Here is a 12,170-nt window from a genome sequence, read left to right as displayed (position 1 = left end):
ACACACACACACACACACACACACACACACACACACACACACACACAGTAAAACACAGACAATTGCATTGATTCCATTATCTGGTGCTGTACCAACACCCTCACTTCCCCCAACAACCACCAACAGTGCCTCCATCTATGACCCCCTCTATCATAAATCTGTGTCACCTACATACATCACACACACACACACACACACACACACACTTATGCAAGCATGCAGTATCTCCAGCTATCGCTCTTTCTTCCTTTCTTGCCTGAACACTCTCTATCACTGTCCCCGCCTCCCCCCACTCTGTCTCAGCCCTTCCCCTCATTTTGATCCTCTCCTCGTCTCTCACCCTCTCCCTCTCCCACTGTAACCCCTTACATTTTTTTTCAGGCGTGACAAGACATCGTCTTGCCCATCTTGCAGTCTACGTTCACACGATGTCTCTGAATGGGTGTCTATTACTTTGTTAGTGTGTGTTTGAACATTCGTGCATCTGGAGAAGAGAGTGCCAACGTGTCCGGAGGGAGGTGCACGTGTGTGAGGTGTGTGTGCGTGCATGTTCTTGTGCACCGCTGTGCACTTACGCATCTGTGTGAGAGAGAGAGAGTGTGTTTGTTGGTGTGTGAGGTAGGGAGGGAACGGGGGAGAGAAGGCGGTGGAGGGAGCTCGCAGACGGAGGCTGTGGATTTTACACAGCATGAGGATCAAAGCCACAGCAAGCCCAAAGGTGATTAACCTCCCAGTCGTTCTGACCACAACACTGCTGCTCCTCTTCCATATTTCATTAACACAACAGTCTGCTATCTGCACAATTCATTGCGTATCAATCTATCTGCCGATGTTGCACTAATTCCCGGATATCCTCCCATCACATGGCAAGTAATAAGTGAGTCATTAGAGATTGTGAAATCACACAGCTGAACTTTTCAGAATCAGAATCAGAATCAGAAACCGTTTATTGCCATTGTATGTTGAACATACAAGGAATTTGACATGACGGGAGGTGCGTAACATTTAACAACAATCAACAATGCAACTTTGCATCTTTAACAAAAAACTCCCACAATTACAAATTAAAATGTTGTGAAAATTGCAATAAGAAAATGCAATTTTTTTAATTGTATGCATGCTTGAAGTGATATAGTACAATAAACTAAAGATACATTAACAAGAAAATAGAGCTATTAATAGAAAGAAGAAAAAAAATCAACATTATGTGTGAAATGTTAGCATTAAATTAAAAAACGTGCAGTAAGTGGTCACATTTCATAAAATAGCGGGTGGCAAGCAGCTCTATTGTGACGGATGCGTTGCCTCTTGAGTTGGAACATGCCGAGGAGTCGTCTCTTTGTGTGCGTACGGAAAAGAGCAGCGCTTGGCAGAGATTGCTGATATATGCTCTTTTTTCCCCTCCTCGCACTGCAACGCAATGCGGATACTGAGTGTCTGAGCCACTAGCCAGACACACTGGGGGACAGAGGGGGGTGGGGTTGGTGGGGAGCGAGGAGCGAGGAGCGGGTGGGGGCTGGTTGGGGGGTTGCAGGGAGGAGAAGGAGGCGGTAAGCAAGTTCACATACAGCCTCGTGCTTCAGGACACATTGATACTAACGTCTAGGCACACTGTCATTATCTACCATGACTACAGAGAGCAGCAAGCGTGTACAGATCGTTCACTTTGGAGATTTGTATGTCGATTGAATGAATGCACACGGAGGGCTTTCAAAAAATAAACAAGAACTAGAAACCTTTTGGCCATAAAATGCTTCATATTTGTACAATATGTAATTAAACCATTACGATTTCCATAAAAAGGCCAAGGTTATAACATATTGCAGTTTAAATTTCATATTTTCAAACTGTTGAAAACACAGTGCAACCTGATGTTTTACTTTACAGACAGCAAAAATGCCCCTGACCCACAATTAAATAGGAGTTCTTTATAGGTTCGTTTTCCTGGTTTTAACGTTCTCGATCACATTCCAGCATAATGTCGCCTTAAGAGGTGTCAGGTGTTTTTTTTGCACGGGCTGCTAAGAATGCAAAGAAGCAAAGCGCTATCGATAGTTGGCTCTATTGGACTGCACCAAATAACATATCAAAGAGCCCTGCAGAGCAAGGTGGGTATATTGATGTCTGGATTAGCTGGACCTCAACAGCAAAACCTGATTACTATTTCAAATGTATTAGATTTAAAGTCAGTGAAGAAACTGTTTTGCTGCTGTTTTTATTATTTTATTATTATAATTATGGGCTGGAAAATTGTTGAAGGAGAAATGTTAAATTGTTTTAGATTCGGTAATGGATGTGGTCTCTATGGTAGTGACTGTTAGTGCAGCTCTTTTGTCCAGCACTGTAAAAGACATCCATCAGATCTTTAAGGAAAACAGACCATGTTGAAAAAAGAGGTAAAAGAAAGACATGGTGAGAGAACATAGAGGGAACACGCTGTATTATACTTAAATCAATTTGGACCCTCATTGAATAATTTAACTACAGCCCGAAACACTCTTTGATTTGCTGTATTCCTTTGCCATGTTCAATATAAATTGTTCTGGTTAAATAGTTAAAATGATTCAAATGGCTTGCCTGTAACCTTAAAAAACGTAAATGTTGTTCCTTGTTCGGGTCCGTCTTTGAACTTACCACTTTAAGAGACATAAAGAGCGGTGTCCTTCGTCTGAAGTCTGGGCGACACCGCAGGGAAAGCTAGAAGGTTGTACAGTTATCTCCAGGCTGTTTATGATGCGAAACCATACAACCAACTACCTCACACTGCAGCGCACCGGAGCAGGGTCAGCGTTGGAGTTTCTTCTTCTTCTTCCATACTTCGTCTTCTGTGTCTTTTACTTCTGTCTGTCTATGTATATCTGCCGCTTGCCTACGTCTCATTTCATTCATAATCTCATATATTTATGATGAAGCTATTTTCCAGATTACCACGTTATAAAAAAAGATACGGAAATATCTTGGTCTGTGTCTACAATATTAAAGATTAATACTGTGATACTGTTGGAATTTAAAGAAATAATAGCTGAGGCTGGCTGGAGAAAATGCACGAGAAAACATGTTGTGGACTTGTCTCCCTCTTGTGGGTATACTCAGTACATAGACCACCCCCACCCCCCACCACAGGCCAAGGCAGACCATTACTGCCGCTGAATACAAAGGCAAGCACTTAACCTGCAGTTGCTTACTGTAGGCGTCTGCATGACCTATTTCTGCAACTGGAGCCGGTGGAATCTTCCTTCTCCTCAAAGACTCGATTCAGCACTACTGAGCAAACTTCATTGTCATTCTGAGGTTAAAGTCGAATACTCCTCTTCTGTTTTCATTTTACTGAACCAATAGTTAGATTCCTATCGTGCCATGGTGTCTGAAGAAGGCTGATATTATATATCACACTTTCAGCGGGCTGAAGGAGCAACACTTGTCTATGGTAGTATATTAACTCAAGACATTTAACCACAAATATTCTTAAGATTTAATGATACATTAAAGCCACTACTGACGTTTTATTGTCATTATCATTAAAGCAGTTGGTTGTTTTTTCAATGGAAAGTTTTGCCTATAAAATGTCACGTGATAGTGAAAACCACAGCTCAAGGTGACATCCTCAAACTGCTTGTTCTGTCTGACCAACTCTCCAAAACCCAAACACAGTTTGCCATCATTTAAAACAAACAAAAAAAGTACCAAACAATCACATTGGAGGATTGGAACAGTAAGGCATTGTTGCTTGAAAAATGACTACAATTGATTAATTGACTAAAAGTTTCAGCTCTGTAATATACGATATCATATGTTGTTTTAAACATAGTCCATTCCTTTTGATGGTGCAAAAGTATCTGATAAAAACATTCATGTGAAGTTTGAAGATTACTAACTAATACATTTTCTGTTTTCTACTGCCTAATTCATTTAAATCACTGCACTGTAACTACAATGTAAGCTATAGTCATGATGTCATAATATAGTGTTTTATTTTTTTATCTTGTATGTATGCTGTCATTTATATGTTGACTTGTGTTTCTATATTTTCTTGTCTTAATGGCTTCTTATGTAGGGCACTTTGAATTGCCTTGTTGTTGGCAGGTGCTATAAAAATAAATTGGTCTTCCCTTGTCTATGCTTCAAATGAAGTGATTGTTGGATTGTCTGAAACGCCTTGTCCAAAAGACTCGGGGGGGAATTTGCACATAAAATGTTTGTAATTTTCTGAAACAATCCAGCAATCACGTGGCCAGGTGTGCAGAGTTGTGAACGTAGGAAGGGTCTGAACTCTCTGAAGTTATTTTATTAATGAAATACTTTCTTCCCGTTTCATTTGAAGTATTCTGAGACCGTTATCCTGAACCATATGTGCAAGTTCTCTCCCTCTCTTCTCTTTCGACTGTGACACAAAAAGAAAAATATTCTTTGAAAAGCTATGACACTTAAAAATGGAAAACTCCATCATAAGGATCATCGTCAAGTGTTACCTCACAGAATAGTGGCAGCAGTGAACAACACGTCACCGCCCTCAGGTCTTAACATTAACAAGGGCAAAGCGGTGCCACAGATGCAAAGCACACAAGCAGTGCTGCAGAGGGAGAGTTAATGATGCCTGTAGACACGACCATGCTTCCTCTCAGCCATAGAATGGCTGAATAAGAGTGAGTGCATGACTGAATGAGTCAGACTCAATTTCTGTTGTTAAAACGTTACATTGTCTAACTGTAAATAAAGATAACTGTAGTATTTTATCCAGATTGTGTGCTGTTCATGTTTCGGAATCTCAGGAATGGTGTCAGATAGCTCGTCACATTAAAACATTATAAGCTGATTTGCACTGTTTAATAAGGTACATTCTGGGTAATGCATACATTGGTGCATTTGAGAGCAGTTTCCAATACAACAAAGGGGATCTAATGGGTGAGTAATTGGCTGACAATTTGGAGTAACAGCACAATCCAGTCAATCTTTCTCATACCCAATAAACAATGAGCCGCACCCACACATTCGACATCTCGCCGAGGTGATCTCCTGCAAAAACTGCAAATTGGCTGTTGTTAGCAGTCAATGGCTGTGTTTTGACACTCCTCCTGTGTGCCTCAATGACTCATTGATTACTTGATAGCTGCTGTGCAGCTGAGTTGCTTGGCCCCCTATTCAGCTCGGTCAATGCACCAAAAATACAACCTTGAAGTCTTGTATGTCTGGAGTCTCACCGATGAAGCTGGACTCAAAACACAAAAGTGGTAGAACACTGACTCCTCGAAAGGGAACTCGCTCTATTAACTGCCAGGACGATAACTGCGTTTTAATATGTGCTGCGTAGCACAGGTAAACGTGTGCCAGATGATAAATGGCTGCGCTGGGTCTTGTTCAATTACATTATGGACATAAAAGCCATTTGTAAGCAGTCTTTAACTTGTAACAGAGCTAAAGATTCAACATTTAACCATTATTAAATAAAAAATGAGCCAACTAAGTGTGAACTTCAAAAGATACGGCAGCAACATATGCTTAATAGAGACATAGATGTTTTATTTTTTTTTATTGGCCAGCTTCCAAACACAAACCCATTCACCTCGCCTGTCTCCACTGCCCTCTGCCATGCTAAAAGCCCACCCTCCGCCTACCCTTCATTTTCTTTCTTTGGCCGTCCTCCCGCCTCTCTTGGTGCCTCTTATTTGTCCTCCATCACTGAACATTTCACGCCTCAAAATCCTTTACAAGTATTTTCTTTTTTTTTTCTTAGACATTCTCCCTGTTCATACCATCTAAGTCTCCCTCCTTGTTGCCCTTGATTCTGCTCCTCCCCTTTTCAAACCTCTCTCACCGTCTCATTCGAAGTCGGATCACGCATGAATGCGGCATGGTTGTGCCAATACCAGCTCTTTGCCAATCTGCCTGGGTGTGTTTGTGTGCCAATGTCTGGTGGGAAGCCCCTGCACTGGAGGCCAGGGTTGTGCATAAGCCCAGACCCGGGCTGGTGTCGGGTCAGATGAAGCTTTGTGGGGATTACAGTTTGGCCTATTGAGAGAGTGAAAACAAATGAATCAGGTTGAGCCAAAGTATATACCAAGGAACGCCTAAATCACCAAATATTGATGATGCCCCTTCTGCAATACAATAATCGCCGTTATTTGTAGCCGTTGTAATCACTCATAACGTTGTATTAGGCCCGTGAGGAACAAGATAATGACAGTGCTGAACTAACTGGCAAATACCAAGATGGCCACTAGAAGGTTTTGTATTGCAACACAATACTGGAAAAAACATCTGTTGCTGAGCAGAACTAGATATATATATTTTTATTTAATCAGCCAAAAATAAAAGTAACGTTTAAGTGGCTTATTTAATCAGAACCAGTTCATACATCAGGCTTGTAAAACCTCTTAAAGTAAGTTTGAGGGGAGTTCAGTTTATAAATTGAATGGTTTAATCTTGCAAAACAGTTGAGACAATACTGAGCAATGACTTATCGTTTGTCAGTCGTTACTGCTAAAATAATCAAACTTAAATAATAGTTTAATAGTTTAGTAGGAAAATATCCATTGCATATGTATGTATGTATGAAAACTGGCAGCCAAAAGTTTTCCATTAAGTCAACAACAAAATCTCTACAAATGTTCAGATTATTTGCTTCTTTGATAAGAGGGCTTAATATTTTGATTCATTTTTTGAACTGTGAGTTAAGGCACATGAATTAGAATAAACGTATCCAAGAAACAACAGTTAATTTCCTTGTGGAAAATTAACAGTATTGTTTTTTTAAATGTATAATTTACGAATTGGATGTAAAAAATACGACAGATACTTAATCTGAAAAATAAATAGAAGTAAAAACTTGAAATCTGAAATCTTATTCCTGTTTTCAACTAACTAAATGTAAAACATATGGATACATGGCGGTTCTGACCCAATCAATTGCAAGATTAGAGAGCATCTGCATTCTGTTCTTCAATATTCAAAATTTATATGAAACAAATTAATTTTTTAACAACAATGGCCTGTCAGAGGAAAGCCATCAAATGGCAAAGACCTCATGGTGTTTCACATGAAAAACAAGAACAAAAAGACATGGACTAACTGGAGAGATAATAATGACGGATAATTACTGAAATCAAGCACACATCTGCCTCGCAACAAGACATTTCTTTTCAATTGAAGAGAAACCTTTTCTTTAAGACGTTTAGGCTCTGCTGCTTCGACAAAACAAAGACTTCAGGTGACTCTCCACCACTCATTGTCTTTGAGAAGTGACGCACAGAGACTATGGCGCCACCCCAACAATGTAGGGGCACAGAGGAGTGAAATCTGCCCGGTGACAGCAAATAAACTGTTAACCGCTGCTATGAATCGTCTGGCGAGTGCCAGCTCAACAGGAATGCAGGCCTCAGACAGCGCTTCTCAAACTCTGGACCAAGGACCGCTGAAGGTTCGCTTGACTTTACAGAAGAGCACACACTGTGTAGGAAAACACAATGGCTTCTGAATGAATAGAGTTCTAAAAAGAAACTATTACAAATCAATCCAAGATGATGAGAAAAGAACAAATAGATGAATACAATTTTTATATAAATTGTCAGAAAACATGTCCAAAATTCAGATTTAACTTCCAGGGAGTCTACAGGAGAGTGTGATCATTACTTTCCCAATTATATTTATAAGAAGTAATCTAAAGACCAGAAGACAAAGGAAGACTAAGACTACATGCTGGATCTGACAGTGTGTCACGAGGACTTGGAGATGAGATAATAATAATAATAACTTTATTTATATAGATCCTTGTGGATACCACGCCCCTCCTCAGCTCAGTGCAAGGCCAGGATAAGTATCCACGACTCACACACTATAAATCATTAGTTTCCTCAAGATAGGTTGAGATTCGGTGGTGCGATTCCTCCCAAATCCCCCCATTTCACTCTCCCTGTACCTTATTTACAAAAGGCAGAAAATGTTGCCATGGGAACACGGTACCAGGCAACCTCAGCGGCTTGGCATGATGCCCAATGGTTGCTAGGGCACTGTTGTTAATGGCTACTGGGTAGTGTCGGCCAAGATGTGTGTGCATGAGTAGAAGAGGGGAAAGTGTGTATACGTGTATGACTGCTAATCATGCAAACAGTTATGCGAGTTCCATATACAATGTTCTTAAATTATATACATGCTGGTGCTCCGATTTGGTCTTCTTTCAACAGGTTGTAGTGTGTGTGATAGCTAACAGTCAGGAACTAGTCTGTGTATAGTGGCTGAGATATTACAATGTTGCATCAAAACGCATTGTCAATAGGAAGAAACTTGTGTTTTATGATGAGAGTACAGATTAAAGAGACAGGAGGAGACAGAAAGAGAGGCTCAGAGACATGGAAGTCCTAGCGTCTCTCTGTATACTTGGAGCTGACGCTCACCATCTCTATTTCAGTCAGATTCAAAGAGTCTTTGTTGGTATAAAAAGGAAGAAACAGATGTTGCCAAAGCATTTACCTCACAACCGAGAACTAGTTTGAGGCTTTTCCCATGGCTCTCCTCTCACTGGGGAGCTTGTATGGTTGACCACGGCATTCCTGAAATCAGCAGAGCATCATGCAGATTATTAGCATACCACAGGATAGGAAGGGGAACATCAATAAACACATTGAGCCATGAAGTTGGGAGCAAGTAAATAAATAAAGTCAGCCACCCAGACACAACCGTATCTGGGCTTTTATCCACATAAACAAGTAGTGCCGGTAAAAAAACACCCTGGACTCAAGTATGAGGGAATTCTCGGAGACAATGAAACCATAATGGACCAATCCCTGATTAGAGATGAAGCACTCGGCAGCACAAAGAAATGAATAGAGAAGCGAGCATTTATGAAGGGCGAAGCATCAAACATGGTGCGTGGAGTATGAAATGGATTAACAAAGTGGGAGATAATGGTGAGAATGAATACTGTGCCATCAACAATGCATGAATGAGCGGGTGGTACAAAAATACATTTACAGCCGAGACGGTTAAAGTCAACGGTGATGAATAATACATTAATAATGCTGGAAAACACAGTTCGACATCATAAATTAAACAACAGTGAGCGAAACAAATGCAATAATTATGACACTGCAACACAATGAAAGACAACAGAGACGGAGATGTGAGGCTTTTGTGTTGGTGTGCGCTCATCAATTCCCACACGTGTACATGTACGTATATCTATGGGCCTCCGTGTTCCTGTTTGCATGCACTTAGGGAGAGCGAGAATTGCCTGTGGTGCATCTTATCAAATTTTATTGAGAGGAAACCGTCTCTCCCCCTTGTTTCTCCCCCCCCCCCCCCCCCCCCCCCCCCACCCTTTGACCTCAAGCCACTGCTGGAGATGACTGAACACAGCATGTCCTGAAAGGAGGTCAGAGGGCAGGAGAATCAGTCTGGTGTCATGGCAAATTGGAGTGGCTGGTTGAGCCGCAAGAAAGGTTGGTCAAACTGTCACATCCTAGTGAAGACAAAGGATGAATGAATTAAGCGTTGAACCTTAAAGGACAAAGCTGGTGGTATTCTTTACTTTTGTTGTCATCAATAAGTTCCCATGAAAAGAGTAAACCGAAACAGACTCTATATTGACCCTAGTGACGATCATTAATTCTGTTGTAGCTATAAAGCCTAAAATCGTATTCTTCTGTGTCACATTGTTCTCTAAAAACTATTAAAGACACTTTAATGAGCCCAACTGTTGCACTGGGTGACATGCTCCTTCATTACCATGAACATGAGCAGTGTAGTCTATTTTGAGTGATCCTCACATACGCCTTCATGTTCAGAATAGAATAATAATTGTGTTTTTCTTTTTTATACATTACATCTCATTCTTACATTTTCCTTATGATGCAGTGTTTGCAAAGCCCATCAATGAACATAGTGCCGCCTTAAACTTGACGGACTTCCATTTGCTAATTTTATTCTAAAGACTAAGAAGGGCTTTCAAAAAACACACAATTGCTGCCACGAATGACACCTCGGCCGAACAATTGCCATTTATTGTGCTAATAACTCAGAGTACAATTGAGAAAAAGCTGAGAAATTAACTGCAGCTGTAATTGTGTCGTCTGCCGGAGCCCGCCCTAGACTGTCTGCGTTTTCATCTTACTGCTGAGGTGTTGGATCAATATGGAATCCAGGTTCCTTTGTATGTCATTAGCTTGTCTGATGCTGGAGCTGGGACCTCTCTAAACCTTTGTGTTTTCACCCTCTGACAAATAAAGAGTGTGCAATTGCGATTGTGTCTGTCTGCAGTGTGTGTGTGTGTGTGTGTGTGTGTGTGTGTGTGTGTGTGTGTGTGTGTGTGTGTGTGTGTGTGTTTGTGGGCATATTAACCTTTAAATCAGTTCTCGTATAACAGGTTGGTAAATGAGCGTTTTGAGCCTTTTTTCTTTGTGTGTATGTGTGTGTGCACACGTGAGACTTGTTTGAGACGCGCATGTGCTGCATCTTCATGTGCTGCATCTTCATGTGCGTGTCTGAGGCTTGTGTGCGCATTGTGTGTGTCCTTGTGTTTGTTCAATGCGGCAGAGGGTGGAGTGGCAGATCAATAGGAAACAAATGAATTCAGATCAATATTAAACCAGGGAGTGAAGGAGAGAGAAGGAGAGACTGAAAAGCGAGTGAGTGGGGTGATGCGCCACAGAGGAGGAGATGGGGGAGGGGTGATGGAGGGTTGGAGAGGTGATGTGCTACCAGCAGCACAGCGACTAACTGTACACGTGGGAAAGACCACTCATTTCTACAGCAAAACCTCAGTGATTTGAGGTCGTTGACGGTTAAAACGGATGGTTAGGCAAGGTAGAGAGAAAACAGAGAGAGAGACATGTGAGCAGCGATGCACCGGAGACGAGCCCGGCATTCCTGCATCACTGGTGGTGTGAAGGGAGACTGGACGGTGCTTCTTTTTCTTCAATTCTTCTTCTTTTTTTTATCTCTACCCTTTCTTGGTTAAATAAAGTTACATATTTGTTTCACTTTGGTGTATTTTTTTTAAACGGCGCTTTAAAAAATGATGCCTGAACAAAATAATTTACCTCTCTGTATGACTTATTAAGTATTTCCCATTTTTAATCCACGCTTTCAAATAGTTTTCATACTTGTAATGCTTCATGGAGCTGGCAATAATCAACATTTTTCTAATATTAGAGCATTTTAGTATTGTGCTTTGTGAAAGTATGTGATTGTTAGAATCGAATATGTTGATGACTGAGGTGAGAGAGTCATGGCTGTGAATAAACAAACCTCAAAGCCCAGATCTCACAACACAACAATCTGCCACTGTCTGCACAGGCAACTTTGAGCCTTTCACTTCTATTCTTAATCTCAGGCTACCGAGGATATCATTGTGACCTTTTCACTTAAACTCCCTGTTTTTTGGTCAATATAATGTCACAAAATAACCATAATGTGACCTGAAGTTGACGTCTTCAAACAGCTGTTTTTGCTCAACAATGGATGTAGGAAAAGACGCTCGGGTGAGGCTGTATTCTTGTCGCGCGCATGTCGGGTCCTCTGCTGAAATATGACATACCGGTCAACTATAATGGTCTAGACTGTGATCGAGAAATCCCCAGAGATTTGATCGAGTATCAAATTTCTATTGTTGAGAATGTTATTTTGAGCGGAGCAATACATAGGCGATGGAGTACAGCAGTATCGATATCAGCCTCTTGGACCTTTCTTAAAAAGAGTCTCCCCCTCAAACACTGTCTCAGCGTGCTTACGACGAATGCCTGAAGGTGTGCTCGCCGCGTTTCCCCCGCCCCCAAGAGCGTTTGTCCTCACTGTCAATCTCTTTTTTCTTTTTTTACTTTAATCATTCCTCTGAATGATGAGTTTCTTATTTATCTGGAGCATCCACTCCAGAAACTTTCCTTGGATGCCATTTAGGATTTTCCGCCTTAGCCATAGCTATCTGCTCCGTCACTCTGGTCTCTCACTCTGGTTGATATATATATATATATTTGTAGAAGTCCCCACTCCAGCTTTAAGTATTTGTGTGTATTTATACTCATTTATATTTTTTGCGAAATTGACTTTATAATATATCATTCATTATCTCAATTATATATATATATATATATATATATATATATATATATATATATATATATATATATATATATATATATATATATATATATATATATATATATATATATATATATATATAT

At 40.6% G+C, this 12,170-nt stretch overlaps 1 protein-coding gene across 1 annotated transcript in view; it reads right to left on the bottom strand.

The window, feature by feature from the left end:
- The window catches only part of LOC306791164 (uncharacterized protein), a 39,831-nt gene that overhangs the window by 19,975 nt on the left and 7,686 nt on the right, over positions 1-12,170 (bottom strand). Inside the window, exon 3 of the mRNA XM_079287795.1 lies at positions 8,464-8,543. The gene's annotated coding sequence lies outside the window, so the exon portion shown is untranslated. The remainder of the gene's footprint in view (positions 1-8,463; positions 8,544-12,170) is intronic.

The sequence above is a fragment of the Melanostigma gelatinosum genome (genome assembly GCF_949748355.1).
Source record: "Melanostigma gelatinosum genome assembly, chromosome: 17".
Lineage (NCBI taxonomy): Eukaryota > Metazoa > Chordata > Actinopteri > Perciformes > Zoarcidae > Melanostigma > Melanostigma gelatinosum.
The sequence above is the reverse complement of the archived record's forward strand: the minus strand, read 5'-3'. Positions and strand labels throughout refer to the sequence as shown.